Raw genomic sequence first — 16,648 nt, 5'->3', positions numbered from 1 at the left:
GGGTGTAAAACAGTGAATATGGTGTAAATACTGTGTACACATGAATATAAATGGAAAAAAGTTACCTATTGAAACTATTTCTTGAATAAGGGGAGGAGGGGATAAACGAGAATGGTGGAGGGTGTGAAAATTAAAAAACAAAAAAGAAGAAAAGAAAAGAAGGGTATTTTTTTTTAATAAGCTTGACTCACGGTTTCAAGTTCTTCATTGCAGAAGACATCCTCACGTGCTCCCATCCCTCCACTGCTATGCATCATTACATACTGTGTGTTTTTGTGCAATAATCATATCAGTTGGATATTGTTGATTTAATGCAGATTTCTTAAATATACATTTTCAACAATACAATGAATGACCAGATGGAGAAAAAATTGTGAGTTAGACTTGGAAGCATGTGCTTAAGTGTAGGGTTTTCATACATGGTCACTTATCTTATTAGAATGACCATCACTTTTATTTGCTAAGCAGCCTGGACAATGTTCATAAGACTGCACTTCATATTTCATGTTCTTTAATACCACCAGCAGAAATTTTTATTTTGATTTCTTTCCCAAAGGATTTGATTTATCTGTACAAAAGAGGTACAAGATAAAGGTAATAAAATATAAATAACAAAGAAAGAAAAGAAAATGAAAAAATACTATAATTCTAGGATAATTTCTGTAGTTGAATTTGAAATTTGTCTCAGAGCATCCTGGCATATAAGGAACAAAAAAAGGAAAATATGTTCAGTTACAATAGGTCTTCTTACCCCTCGTTATATCATAGCACACACAGAATAATGTCATTATCTTAAGAGACATAGTGGAAAACAAGACGAATCTTAACCCATCTGGGCCCCAGCTAACTTGGACACACCTGTCAACACTGGGTACACTGCTGATGCGATCATGACTGGAAGGAAATGTTGCATTAGTAACATAGTTCACATTTGTTGCTCTGGGGGAAAATACTTTTCCTATATCTAATTTCTAAAATACTCCATTTGTTGCATTAAATATAAATAATGCTAGATTTTAGATTTGAAGTTAATATCTGCATACTCATTCACTTTTGGTGTCAGCTAGTATAACGATTTGCCACTTTATTAAGGAGGTTTTGTTTGCAAGTTTGTTTGGCTTTCACTGTTTCTAGGCAGAGTCTCATTCTATTGGACAGGTCACAGCATCATCCCAGTCTCCACAGGAATGCTTGGAATAGAAGATGTAGGGTTTCCCTCCCCGTCTGTTAACAGAGGCTTCCCTTGGGGAGCAGGAGACCAGCCAGGTCTTAAGCTTCAGTGATGATGTGTGAGGTGTGTACTCTGCTGTCGCCCTGCCCTTCAAGCCCCATGAATGGTTCCAAAGGGCATGGCACTGCCACTTGACGCCTGCAGGAAAAGGAGACAATTTTTCATGTAAATATAGACTTTTGCATAGTGAGCAGATGTGTCTGCTTCCAAGTTATGCAAGTTATAACGGGCAGTATTTTGGAAACAAACATAGGTAAAATCAGCAACTAAGCTACAGAAGCAGAATGGGTGGAAAATGTCTTTCTCCTACAGGGCCCTGTGAGGGGCGTGGAAAGGAGCGTTTCAAAAGAGGCAGATACCAAATCCTGTTGCTATGCAGGGCTGTAAGAAGTAAACAGTATACACAGTTCCAAGGGCTTTTCTTAAAGGATCTGAACCGGAACAAGTACAGTAGATAGCACAGCCAACTGTTGCCATGAAGATTCCTGACTGAAAGTTAAGGGAACCCACCAATAAATGTATTTATTAGGCAGATGAGACTTCTTCTTGGGTAAGTTTTTAAGTAGCTTGGCTTGAAATAATGTAATATTTTACTAATTTCTTTAAAAATAACTTGTCTGGTGAATTAAAAAAAAAACTGTCTTCAATCCTATAGAATGTCCACTGCTTTTTTGAATCATCCTAACTTAACTGTATGAATCATTATTGTATAGAATTGATTTTTAGGGTGTTTTTGGCTGAACCTGTCCCCCTGCCCACAAGCTTCAAATACTGAAATCCTAACCCCCAGTACTTCAGAATGTGACTGTCTATGGAGACAGGTCCTTAAAAGACGTAATTAATATAAAATGAGGTCATGAGGGTGGGGTCATAATCCAACATGACTGGTGTCCTCATAAGAAGAGGAGATTAGGACACAGGCATTTCGGGAGCACAAAGGAAGAACCATGTAAGGACCAAGCGAGAAGGCAGCCATCTGCAGGCTGAGGAGAGAGACCACAGCCAAAAACAAAACAACATCTTGGAATTATAGCTTGCAGACTGTAAAAAAGATACATTTCTGTTGTTTAGTCCACTTAGTTAATGGCATTTTGTTATGGTAACCCTAGCAACCTAATAAACAGGGGGCAAAATTTTTAAAAATGATCCACCAAGTATTTTCTGATTGTTAAAAAAGAATAACGTGTAGTATATCTGCTTTAGAGAATCAATATTCATGACTTTCTCCTAAAGATGGCTGAAGACCCAGAGCTCCTCAGTTTAAATCTGAAGGCTTTTACTGGCTGGCCTGCAGTGACCTTCAGAGAAGGAGCCAAGTCTTGTTTTCTTTTGCTTTGTTTTGCTGTGTATGCTTTTTCTGGGTGATTGCAGGGACTGTCATCTGTTTAATACTAGTCTTTAACTCCCTTGACTTTTTGTACAAGAGAAGAAAGAAATTCTACAAACTCTAATCCAGGAATCTTTCCCTCAGTTTGAATCAGGAATGTGGAAAGAACTCATTGGAAGAGAATTTTGGATGTGGTGATATCTGTGCAATGGATTATTGATCACAGAAGTTTAGCATATGACTGTCAGCAAGTCATTACCCCAATCACTCACTGGGGATAATTTACTTGATGATGGTGATTATTACCTATAGCTTAATGGGCCAGGTCTGCAGGAGTGCATTCAATGAACTCTTATGTCTCTCTCGGCCCTTTTCTTCTGCTTCTTCAACTCTAGACGTTAATTATTTTTCTTTTTTGCTTATTTAGCCTTCCAATATTTATGTAAAGCTCCTTGAATTAATCCTTTTACTGAAATACCTACTATAAGGCTGGGGATACAGCTCAGTGATAGAATTCTTGCCAATATGTATGAGGCCATGGCTTTTATCCTCAGCACTACAAGAAAAAAAAATCAAACAATCAAAAATACCTAGTGTATTTTCTGTTTAACTTATTCGATCCTGAGTTGTACAGGTTTCAGGGCCTATCACCAATCATTAAAGCCAGAAATGACCACTATTGGTCAAGCCTGGGGCATATGCCCTGTTCTGTAGTTGCAGGTGTGGTCTTTTACTTAAAAGAGAGATAAGTAGGGAGCATGGCACAACAGCTACCTACTGTCCATAAACTACAGTCATTATAGTGAACAGTTTTGTTTTTACATGGTATCTTAGCCTATTTTGTGCTTCCTGGAACGGTACCTGGAGGTGGATATTTTATAAAGAACACAGGTGTATTGGGTAATGATTCTGGAGTCTGGGAAGCCCATGATCTTGGGATCAGCATCTAGCAAGTGCCTCCTTGCTGCATCCTTCCCACGGAAGGCAGGGACAGAGAGAGAGGATTTGAGAAAGTGAACTCACATCCTTGAATCCTTTCATAGTAGGTACCAATCAATTCATAAGAGTGGGTCCTTGTGACCTAACACCTTCCATCAGGCCCTACCTCCCAACACTTTTGCATTGGGGATTAAATTTTCTATGCATTCTTTTTGGGAGACATATACAAACTATAGTACATGGTGAACTGGGGAAGAGGGAATGTGGTAGCTGGAAGTGGGAAGTGAGATTAAAGAAGGAGTTCTGATCTAGACATTCTTTTTGAAGTGCTAATGGGAAGGACTTATTAGAGCAGAAGTGGTAGAGACCAGGGAAAGAAGATTCAACAGATGGTATTGACTCCATAGAGTGAGGTTGAGGAGAACCTTGACTAGAAGGAGAGGCACATTTGGAAGAGAAGTGAAGAGTGAAGGTGGCAAAAATGGATCCAGGAGAAGGATATTATCTACCCTTGATAGGAAGAACTTACTGGAGTTCATCTGTGCTAGACTCTATTAAGTTGGGGAATAAGGGAAAGAATGGGGCTAGGGAAAAAGTTTGAAGAAAGAAAGAAGGAGAAAGTGAGCAATTCAGTGAAACACAGCGGGATTATCAGAAATACTGAAAGCACATTTTAATTTAGTAATCATGGATTTGTAAAGGTACAGCTTTCTCTCTTGTTAGACTTTTCCATTAAAATTCTGATGCATGAGGATGAACTGTGAAGAAAATGTGAGGAAAGTGTAGAGAAAGAATTTTGAGAAAGTTGATAGTTTCTTCTAGAGATTTTACAATACAAGGAATTAAAAATGGGATAAGGGAGTTTAAGGTTTGGAAAGAGAATTATTGAGATAATGGACCATCATGCTTATTTTGAAAAGAGGGAGAACAAAAGACTGAAGGAAGTTAAGAAAAATGGAGAGAGTACAGTGGTAAAGAATTGGAAAGCCCAGGGAGTTCCCAGAGCAGTTGCACTGAAGGTGTGAACAAGCAAGCTGGAAGAATAGGACATAGTTGCAGAGCAAGATGTTTGATTTAATAGTCTGATGACTGTATCTAAGTGATAACAATGGGAGTGGGTAGCAGAGATGGAGGGAGTGTCATGGTTTGGATGAGGTTTATCTCCATCAAAACAATGTTGAAATTTGTTTGCTAATGTCAATGTGATACCTTTAAGACATAATTAGGACCTGGGGGTTTTGCTCTCCTGGATGTATTAAAGTCTTTCTCTTGAGACTATGTTAATTCTCTCAAGACTGGATTATTCTTCTGGCAACACAATAATTCTCTCTTTCCCATGCATCATTTGCCACTGTTTTTCTACTGAGAAGTGAAGCAGTATATAGTTTGCACCAGATCTTGGACTATCCAAGGCTCCCAAACTGAGTTAAAATAAATCTCTTTTCTTTATAAATTATCCAGTTTCAGGTATTCTCTTGTAGCAACAGAATATGGACTAAGATAGTGAGGGAAAACTTGAGATAGAGAAAGTCAGTGAACTAAGAAGTATTTATTTTAATCTTTTTTCCCCCTTTTTGGTGGATCTGGGGTTTGAACTCAGGGCTTCATGCTTACAAAGCAGATGCTCTATTGCATAAGCCATAACTCCAGTCCAAGAAATATTTGCAATTGCTTCAATAATATAATTTATATATACTTTATGTTGTATATATTGGATTTTTGCTTTTTCTAGTAAATTGAGAAACTAAATTAAATCCTTGCCCACTGAGATCAAGAATTGCACCTAAAATATATATTTATTCATGTGGATATTATACAATCTCTTTCTCATAGAATATTTTGGCACAGCACTTATTCAATGAAATCATGAAAGTGAAAATTCAATGAATTTTTGTTACTTTCTGTTTGTCTTTAGGAGAATAAGTTTCTATGTTTTGCAAATGCTTGGACAGGGTACATTATTTATCCAAGGTGGGTAAAGCTAACTTCAGGTCTGATTTTTTCTTATCTTGTCTTTTCTTCCTCTCTTCTTCCCCTTCCTCTCTCCCTCACTCCCTCCCTGAGTGGTGGGGATTGAACTCAGGGCCTCTTGTATGCTAGGCAAATGCTCTACTACTGAGCTGTATCCCCAGCCCTAAAGCTAACTTTAAAGTATACCGAAACTTACTTGATTTTAAATGGAACACGTTCTTCTTCACTTGTTCTAACAGGGAGCATTACCTTTTGTTTTCTTTCCATACATAGCTTTGTAAAATCAGAAATGAGGTGATCATTTCCAGGTGCAAAGGGGCGTGGTACTGAGGTAACAGTGATAGAGCAGCTACTGGTAACTTTAGGGAAAAGGGAAGTGCCCATGATGCCTGTGGCGTCATCTTTCCTGTCTCAGAACCACAAGAAAGGTGATGTTCTGCTTATTTTCACACCGCTTCCCACAGCCACCAATTCTCATTCTATGGAACCTTTCTATTGGGCCAACCTCATGCTTCATGCCCACCAATTTCTTGTTCCTGCCTATCACAGTCTCCTGAGAATTGACTAAATTTAGAATTAAGTTGTAGGGATCAACCTTGACATGACTGTAGATATTTTGGTTGTAGCCACCACTTTGTGCTGACATGCATCCCAATCCCAACAGAACAAACCAGTCAACTGACGCAGTTCTCAGGAGGCTGAAGCAAGGCAACTGTGAATCCGAGGCCAGAATATATAGCAAGACTCTGTTTCAAAAAGCAAAAACTAACAAAAAAAACAAAAGAAAAGATATTCAATTGAGAATCTGAGAGTGTAGCTCAGTGGTAGAGTGTGTACCTAACATGTGTGAGGCCCTGGGTTCAATCTCTACCATTCCTTCCTCCTAAAAAATAAAGAGTCATTCAAGCATATCGGACAGATCATTGATGCTTGATTGTTTCTCCACTGACATCAGACATGTTAACTGATTCTGAGAAAGGTCAGGCAGATTCTAATTGGTGGTAGCCCATTTGTATAGGTTAGTTTATAAACCCATTCTTCGTGCCTTGGGATCCTCCTGTTTTATTGCTGTTTAAGACACACTTTTGTCCCTAAATCCCTAATCAATTGCACCCTGTATTATCTTGGATCTGTCAGTCTCTTTGTTCAGTCTCTTGGCCCTTTCTACCCTTGGCAGGTGGTTCTCATACAACAGGAGCTGACATGGCAAGTCAGTGTTCAGGGAATTTTAAAAGTTCCTCTTGCAAAGTCATACTTACTCAGAATGATATCTATGTGGTGTTCATTACAAATGGTAGTAGCTTTCATGAATCACCTGCTTCCACTTTTAATTGCATTCATTTTGCTCAGCAACTCTTAGTCAATCACTGCTGAGGCAGATTGAAAATTCCTTGTAAAAGTGAAAGACTTGAGGTTTGTTAATTTTTAAAATAAAATTGAGAAGAAAAGTACTGAAATGTCTTTCAATGATTAAATAAACACTGGCACATCTATATAATGGAGTACTACTCAGCTACTACTTTGCTACTGTTGATACATGTAGCAAATTTAGATGGATCTCAGAATTATCATGCTTAGTGAAAAAAGCCAATCTCAAAAGGTTACATACTATATGACGCCATTTATATAACATTCTCAAAATGTGAAAACCCTAAAGATGAACAATAGATTAGTGGCTGTTAGGGGCAGAGACAGGATTAGGAAGGCATGACTATGAAAGAGGGGTATACGGAGCTCCTTTATGTCAACAGAACAGTTTGTATCTTGATTGTGATTGAGGCTGCATGAACCTGTACACCGCATCAAATTGCATAGAGGCACACACACAAATGAGTACATGTAACACCACTGAAAATCGAAAAGGTCTGTAGCTAATTAGTACCATAGCAACATCAATTTTCTGGTTTCAATAATGTAATACACTTACCTATGATGTCACTTTATGAAGAGACAGACAAAGGTACACAGGAATCTATGTACTATTTTTGCAACTTTCTACGAGTCTATAGTTATTTAAAATGAAAATATTTTTAAATGATTTTGAAAATAACCAGGATTATACCTAACATAATGTCATCCTTATTTATTTGCATTCTCCCTTCCAAGTAGCCTCTCAGATCAGGAGAGACTGGTCATTCAGGGTGGTGTAGCTGCGGCTCTTCCTTGCTTGCATTCTGATGGAGCAGTGAAGAATGGACCCCACTTATATAAACACCATTTCCTCTGAGAGCAGGGGTTGTAAGAAGGCCCCAGGATTAGCTGTCAGTAGATGACTGAGTCCGTCTTGATCTTGGTTGTGTTCTAATCCCATTAGAGTCCTTCCATTTTAATTGGGTTCCACACACACTGAATTTCTGCTCCTGAATTCCATCTGTCAGTGGTGGGCTGTGTCTGAACACTGCAGCTGCTGCTCACTTGTCTGCCTGGGTTGGAGAATGGGTCTTGAATATGATCTAGATTTTCTGACTATTATCTGTACACTACTCCTGTCTTAAGTGGCTCTTACTTATAGGACCCTTCCCTTGTCTAACATTTAGAATCCAGCACTCCTGCCCCATTGTCTTTGCTCAGATTCTCTATCATAACACTCATCACACTTTATAATCATAGCATGTGTTTGTTTATGCATTTAATGCATAATTAATCTCCTCACTTGCCTATCAGCTCAATGACAGCATAGACCATCTCTACGTGAGCAGCACGCCATGTGCACTGCCTGAGCTTACAGAGCTCTTGGCAGTGAAAAAAAAACAAAGATGGAGGATCTGAGTAGGAGGCTTTGTGAAAGTTTGAGGAGGAGTACTGGGGCCAGTGTGGTTTTGTGAAGTGAGTCAGAGAAAAACCATAGGAGATGAAGAAGAGTGGTAGGCAATTGGGCATCTCAGGAAGATGATTTCAGGGCCTTGCAGGCTGATAATGAGTTTGGCTTTTGCTCCCTGTGAAGTGGAAAACCTCTGCAGGATTTTGAGCAGAAAGACATGGTCTGATATGTAAAGGGTATTTCCACTTTCCTGATTCCCAGCTATCTATATAAACAAAATTGAAGGAAGAAAAGAAGTATTAAATTTACCAACTCCCTAAAATTTCATACCTGCCACCTTATTTCATGTTTTCCTTGTGTTATTTTCTTTAGCTCCATTATTTATCTTATTTAAGAAACCAAAAAGTAAACAAAGAGTAGAGAGGTTAAAAAACTACCGGTTTATATAATTAAGTTGCAAATGTGTACAAACCTAAATCTGCTAACTTCGAATCTTGTGAACTACTCTATCTTTGGAGTACAAAATTTGAATTAAAAGGTGGAATAAGATAAAAGTCAGAGAATTAAGTGGTCTTCAGGTTGTCAAAGACTTTGTTTGCTGTATACAGCAGGTGCTTTTATGTTGCCTAATTTCTCCCTTCCCTTCCTGCTAGACTGACCATCATAATACCTTCTCTCCCAGGCTGGGATTTGCACTCCACAGGAACCTGGCTTGTGAGAGCTCATCTATTCCTCTAGTCACAGTAATTGAGATAAGGAGAAGCATAAGATCCTAGGTAGACCAACTACAAGTTTTTCTTTTACATTTTTTTTATTGGAACTTAGAGAAGAGGAATTCTCTTTTGGGTCTTGGAGATGGAAGTATGTAATCAGGAAATACCATCAATTATCTTTCCTTCCACATGAGGAAGCCAGTACACAATGGAAAACAAAACAAAACAAAATGGGCATAGCACTGCTTAGTGTTAGTCATCCTAGGAATGCTTTGTAATATTACCCAGAGTAGGGATGGAAAGAGGAAATGAATGTTTTTTTGCATAATCACATCAGGCATATTAATATTCACTTGTTCAAAATAAGTTCAGATAGATGAGTTAGAATCTCTGTCAACAATAAGCAAAGTTTACTAAGTAAAATTGATCTTTATTTATTTTTTTTTTATCCTAGACATGTTTGTGCATTGAGAGAGAATGGATCACATCCTGGATTGAAGATCTCCAGTATTCTCAATCTCCCAAACTCATCCCATGAAATCCACAATCATGAAGAATCTTCTCTTTATAAAGATAGCAGAAAAGGACAGAAGCGATACTAGAGGTGGTAACTTGTAACAATGAAAAAGGTAGTCAGTTCTTATTAGAGCTCTGTTCAAAGTCCCTAGAGAATTTCCATCACTTTTAGGAAAACTCCAGTCATCATTAGGAGAGATCCGGCATGTGGTTTCCTCTCTGGCCTTGTCTTCAATAACTTCCTTCTTGCTCACTTCACTTCAACCAACCAGGCTCCTTATTTCTCAAACATTCCAAACACTTCCACTCCAGGATATTTGCATATCTTGCTCCTGACATGTCTTTCTCTGAGATACCTGCAGGATTCTCACTTCTTTCAAATCTCTGTTCATATGTCACTTAAACCATTGGGACTCACTTCCCTCTCTAATTAAAATAACCTATCCAAATCTCTATGATGTTTCCTTATGGTATTTATCACCATCTGTTTGTTTGTTAGTTATCTGTTTCTCCTTCCCGGAACAGAAGCTGCTGGAGAGCAGAGAGTCTATTGCTTTGTATACTGTAGAATCCTGAGCATCCTTGGCACATAGCAGTGAGTGCTCACTAACTACTCCTTGATTGCATGAATGGACGTAATTGTGATATTATACTAATAGTTTTTGTAATTATACCTGACATATTCAGTTTCTTTGAGTCTTTTAATCCTATATTAGCATTGCCACACATTTTCCTTTTCTAAAATCAGTTATGGACACAACCATTCACAATCATACACAAAGTGTTGGTGGGGGAGTAAACATGACAAACCATGATTCGGTGAGGACAGATTTGAGGGAGACAAAACTGTAGATGGACTATTGCAATTCAGAGCTTGAGTAATAAAAGATGGGATTAAACAAGTGGAAATGTATAAAGGTGCATATCGAAAATATTTAGATAGCAGTATCTGCGGAACTTGGGCAAGACTGGGAATGAGTAATAGGGAATATTTAAGGATGAGTCCAGATTTCTAGTTTGGGGTGAGTGGTTTGGCAATAAAGCCACCAATTTGAGAGAGATAATAACAGGTGAAAATTATCCAGATGGGGTCAATTAGGTATGTTGCTTGTACAAGAGCTAATGGTGAACAAGAAAGCCAATGAGCTATAACCAGCCGACAACTGGCTCTATGAGACGAAGCCATGGTCCTCAGATTCAAATGTTGGTGTAGTGTTTTCCAATCCTGTCCCAAATCTGTAAACATGACTTGAAATGACATCATCAGCATTCCCTGGGAAACTGCTCCTGTTCCTCCTTCTGGTATGTTCAGGCTTCACTGTCTTAATGAGTTGAAATTATTATTTCAAAATTATGATTTCTCTGAAAATTGCACAAAATTTGATTGTCAGATAAGAAATCTTTTGTGTGTGGGTGTGTGTTCTGGGACGCAAACCCAAGGCTTCTTGCATGCTAAGCACATGGTCTGCCAATGATCCATCTTATCTATCTATCTATCTATATATTTTTTGATTGTACTGGGGTTTAAACTGAGGGTCTTATGCTTATTAGGCAGGCATTTTACCACCTGAGCAACTCCACCAGCCCACTGAGCCATTTTATAGTGAGGAATCTGTCCCCATATGAGCCACTACTCTCCAGAAATACTTTTTTTTTTCCCAATCAGGTATTAGTTTCTGAGATATGACAAGCAACCATTTAAGTCTAAGACAAACCTCCTACTGATTTATAGGAGAAGCCTTTCAATTATTTCCATACTGACCAATTGTCTTACCTGCCCCAGGTCTGGCTGACCCACTTCCTGGTTTGATAAAGATTTCTTGGAAGCCAAGAAAACACCGGGCAAGATATTAGTCAGATTCATTCAGAGGAAGTTATGTAAGAACTCACTTTATTTACAGTACTTTATAAACATTTCCACTCCTACCCTTTACCTAAACCATTCACGCTCCCTCCACCCGCTAAAAAAACAGTTACAATAAAAACAAACTAACTTCTGACTTTCCCTGGGTGGTCCTGTGTTTGTGGTAAGTGCCAACAATTAGTGGAGATCCAGGATAGTTTTTGCTTTTTCTTTCATAACATGCAGGAAAACTAAGAAAAATAATTCTACTAGTATACAGCCCCCTCCTGTATATTAAAGTGTGTTTCTTCTTCTGACCCCATAGTCTTTTAATGTTCATTTGGGATTTTACAGATTCCAGTTTTTGCCTAGTGAGATCCATGAATTTATAGGTTTGAGTGAGTTGTATTAACTACATGAAATTAAGGGAATATCCAGGGGAAACCATTTTCTATCAGAACTTTTTCTATTTTACTGACTTCTAATCCCCTAATTAAAGAAGATACAGGCTAATTTTCACATAAGTAATACACATACATATCCACTCACACTTTTTTTGTTTGTTCCTTTTTTTTGGGGGGGGATAGGGTCTTGCTGTGTAGACCAGGCTAGCCTGGAACTCAAGACCCTCCTGCCTCAGCCTATTAAGTGCCACCACATACACCTTGTTTTTGAGAGAGGGTCTCCCTAATTTTTACCTGGGCTGACCTTGAACCAAGGCCTAGCTCCATCTCCTGAGTAGCTGGGATTACAGGCTTGTGCTACCACTCACAGCCAGTATTTATTTTTTTCCTGATAAATATGGGCATGACTTTCTTAATAGAGTCACAGATTGAGGGGAATTTATCTTCTTAACCTCGTGCTCTGACACTGTAATCTCCAGTGAATCAGAATTCTATTTTATCTCAAAGCTGTGTCAGCAATTTTATAGACACACAGACACAATTTTGTTGGGTCACCTCTTTCTAGACTACAAACAAAGCATACCCTCTCAGTTAACCAACTCTTTAGCACTTTAGAAGCATCAGTTAAGCCAAAGGTTTCTTTCATTTTTATTCATATTTTATGAGATTTCTGGGCCTTTGCTTTCTTGTCCTTTAAGTGATTTCTGTAGGCAGTGAATTATAATCACTTAGTATGAAGTTTATAACAGTTTTACATAGATTCTTAGATGTACATTTTATGTTTGCATTTTAACATTAAAAACTACTGTATGTATCTAATGGTTGATAGCATCTTATAATTAACTAATTTATATAATTTTCTTAGTCGTATGTAAAATAATGGAATATCTTGGATCAATAGTATCTCAGGTTGGATAAAATAAAGTAGGTCTTACAAAATAACTGTTATTACTAGTACTTGGATCAATCTCCCTCCCTCCCTCCCTTCCTTCCTTCCTTCCTTCCTTCCTTCCTTCCTTCCTTCCTTCCTTCCTTCCTTCCTTCCTTCCTTCCTTCCTTTCTGTTCTCTCTCTCTCTCTCTCCCTTTTCCTTTCCTTCCCTTCCCTTTCTTTTTTTTCTTTTCTAACAGGGTCTCACCATACAGCCCAAGCTTCTCTCAAATTCATGATACTCTTGCCTCTACCTCCTAAGTGCTGGAATTACAGGACTGTATCACCACATCAACTATAATTGTCTCTTTTGTCAAACTGTTCTCTAGGCCATCACAAATTTAGCAGCTTTAAACCATTTAATAGAAAACATCCCGAAAAATTCCTCACAATAAATAGAGCTACCTCAACTTTTGCTTTTCTATCCTTCTTTTTCTTTACTTGGTTTCTTTTAGATTTGTATTATTTGGTTTTCATTTATTATATTAAAAACAATTTCATCAATTCCAATTGTTGTAAGCACCAGCTGATCTCTGGGAGCATGGTAGGTACAGTAGTGTAATACAATAAGAACTATGTATACAGTCTGTGCCTCTAGTTCCTGGCACACAGCTCCCTGAACCTGTGGAATCTCCGAGAATGCTAATGAGATGACTGGTGGCTGGGGGCTCCAAGGTATTTTATGATGGGAGCTGGTCACCAAAAAGACCAAGGCATAATTAGAGCATTGGGACTTTCAGCCCCACATCTGGGCCTCTGGGAAGGGAAGAGGGGCTGAAGTTTCCAGTGATCACCAGTGGCCAATAATGTAATTGATCAATGTAATGAGGCCTCCATACAAACCCCAAAGGGCAGTTATTTGTAGAGCTTCTACATGAATGGAGAACACATCCACATGCTACAAGTGTGGCATGCCCCGCCTCTGTAAGGAATGGAAGCTCTTGCCATCAAGTCCAATTTTGAACATTTTCCTATGCATTTCTTACCTAGCTGTTCATTTATATTCTTTAAAATATCTTTGTAGGTGTGACATCATCAAGTGACTGACTAGAGTGCCTGGCTCACTTCCCTCTACAACAAAGGATCAAATCAAGGAAAAAACAACAGCTACTTCACTGGAGTGGTTGGGGTAGCCATGGTGCAGTGGGGATGTGGCAGAGATGCTGCAGAGGCTGGAGATATATGACAATGGCTTCATAAAGAAGGGAACTAAGCACACAGCATCTACCATCCTATCTCTTAAGATTAACTTTGAACCAAAAGGGACTTCACTCAGAGGACAAAGCAGAACGCCAATTCCCCAGCAGTCCCACTCATGCCACACCACCCCCACTCATGTTGGAGAACCTGAGAGCTCTTGTAGGCCTACAGTTCCATCTGGAGAAAGTCATGTTCTCCCACTGCGCATGGCCCCAGACTGGGAGCCCGGCCCACTTGTGCCTTCCTTCACACAGTCTCCTGCAGCAGTATGCAATCTCTAGACCTGCCTCCATTTGGGGTCCTGTGAAGTAGCTGGGCAACTTCTAGAAACTCTGCCAACTCAGCCCTACAAACCAGCTAGGAGGCCCTGGCTACCCTCGTGACGCTATGAAAGTGGCCAGTTGATCATACCACATACACCATTGCCCCCAGGATCAAGTTCTGCTGTACACTAACCTATTTATGTAAATCCACTTAAACAATACTTACAACACCTTTTAAATGAATAAAGAGAAGTCAAATGAGAAAAGGAACATCCGTATTAATCTATCTGGTGTTAAACACCCCAAATCGGACCTTTTATTCAATTGTACTGTTTCAGACATTCAAAAGCTCTTTAGAGCAGGCTTCTTTAAACTTAAAGAGCATTTCAAATAACCCAACACTGGACCATTACTTAAGTGTGCTAAGTCTAAATAATATATATCATGATAATGTTACTAAAAATTTGCATTTTAAAGTGTTGGTTTCAGGGTGTGGGTGAGAGGAACGTTCTTGTCTCATGCATCACCTGCAACTTTTTTCTGCTAAAGGAGTAGGTTGTTTACCCATTGGCCCTTTCTCCTCGCTTCCTTTGCCGTTCTGTGTACGTGGAAGACATTCCTTCAAGAGCATGCTCAGTGTACCCGCCCTGTGCTTTGTGAATGTTGTCATCATGAAAGGGTTTTTTGGGTAATAGCCAAGGAAAAGTCACGCTATAATGCAACCGCATCACCTACTAGGAACAATAGAAAACATGAAAGGACAAGTGACTGCCGTCCAGGCAGAGCCCTCACGCACTGAAGCCCAGAGAAGAGGCTGAGGCACAGGAGCAGCCCAGACCTTGGCTGTCTCCATTTGATTTCTGGGATGAGATATCTAGGAAAGAAACTGATTGGAAGGTGAACTGACTGACTGTTCCTCTTTCCTCAATTTTACCAAATCATGATCTCTTCCTTGGAGTTCTTTCCAGGGCTTTCAGCTCATACACAATTTGGCCATTTCATTTTATATGAAATGTTGACATAAATTCTACTTAACTTAAAGTAATACCTTCAAAAAAAATTTTTTTGGCGGTACTGGGGTTTGAACTCAAGGCTTTACACTTGCTCAGCAGACACTTTACCATTTGAGCAGTGGCTCCATCTCAACTATTTATCTTAAAGTACTCCCCCTCTCTTTTATAACCAGTCTATGCCAAAGTCTGAAGCCTTAATAGTATATTAGAATTCAGGGTAGGGTTGGGGGCAGTTGTGATTTTAAACATTATTTTTAATTAAAAACTTCAACTTTGTTGAAAACTAGAGGGGAAAATGTAGCATAGTATTAATTTTTTAAAAACATAATTATTGGACTATTGGTTTCAAATGTCTCATGGAAGGACCTTAGAAGTCACTGCACTGACTTGGTGAATAAAAAATTGAACCCAAGCAGCAGGGTGGAAATGGTTTTTAATTCTAATTCAATTGTAAGAATTCCTTTTCCTTAAGGACTTCTTAGTATTTGCTCTTAAAGCCTTTGCTGGTTGGATGAGTCTCATGATATTATGGAGAGAAATCTGCTTTACTCAAAGTTTACTGAATTAAATGTTAATCACATTTAAAAAGCAGCTTTTTTTTTTTTTTGGCAGTAGTGAGGTTTGAACTCAAGGCCTAATGCTTTCTAGGCAGGCATACCACCACTTGAGCCACTCAGCTAACCTTAAAGAAATAGCTTCTTAAGAATATCTATGAGCTGGCAGAGTGGCTCAAGTGGTAGGAGTGCCTGTCTAGCAGCCATGAAGCCCTGAGTTCAAACCCCAGCACTATGAAAAAAAGAAAGAAAGAAAAAAAAAAGGAATATCTACACTAGTCCCTTTCTATGAGAGTGTTTGACCAAAAGAATAGACACCACAACATAATCAAGTTGCTACATAAAATTAACCATCACACTGGTCTTTTTACCTTTCAGTGATTCTAGTGGATGTGTAGTAGTACACACTACACATTTCACTAAGGCTTTAATTCCTATTTCCCTGACAACTAATGACTCTGAATACATCTGATGTATTCATTGGGCATTCATATATTTTTCTTTGTAAAACTCCTAGTTAAGTTTTTGCTTGTTTTTTTGCTATTGAGTTGAAGAGTTAATTATATATTCTATATTCAAGTCCTTTGTTAGGTATGTATAGTGTGACTATTGTTTTATGTGCCTGCCTCTTGTCTGCTCATATTCCTAATTAGTCCTTTATTGAACAATTTTGTTAATTTTATGAAGTCTATTGTATTAATCTACTTTCCATTACTACAATGAAATAGCTGAGGCAAGTTAACATTGTAAAGAAAACAGGTCTGTTTAGCTCACAGTTTTGGAAGCTGAAAGTTCATGCAGCATGGTGAAGGCTATGGTGGAGCCCCATGACATGCTGGAGGAAGGAGCACATCTCAAAACAGAAAGTCAGAGAGAGACTGGGTAGACAGGCTCAAGCTTTTATAACAACCCTCTCCTGAGAACTACCAAAGGATTCCTGAGAACTACCTTAAACCTTTCCATCATCAATGACCTAAGGATTAA

General features: G+C 38.7%; 1 long non-coding RNA gene across 1 annotated transcript; it reads left to right on the top strand.

Annotated features, from left to right (window-relative positions):
* The first annotated feature begins 1,624 nt into the window (after positions 1-1,624).
* LOC141414081 (uncharacterized) lies at positions 1,625-14,367 on the top strand. Its single transcript, XR_012439176.1, has 3 exons — positions 1,625-1,781; positions 9,397-9,571; positions 13,659-14,367. It is a non-coding gene; the product is annotated as an uncharacterized lncRNA (long non-coding RNA).
* The last annotated feature ends 2,281 nt before the right edge of the window (positions 14,368-16,648 follow it).

The sequence above is a fragment of the Castor canadensis genome, chromosome 11 (assembly GCF_047511655.1).
Source record: "Castor canadensis chromosome 11, mCasCan1.hap1v2, whole genome shotgun sequence".
NCBI classification, from domain to species: domain Eukaryota; kingdom Metazoa; phylum Chordata; class Mammalia; order Rodentia; family Castoridae; genus Castor; species Castor canadensis.
Note: the sequence above shows the minus strand (reverse complement) of the source record. Positions and strands in the feature narration are given on the sequence as shown.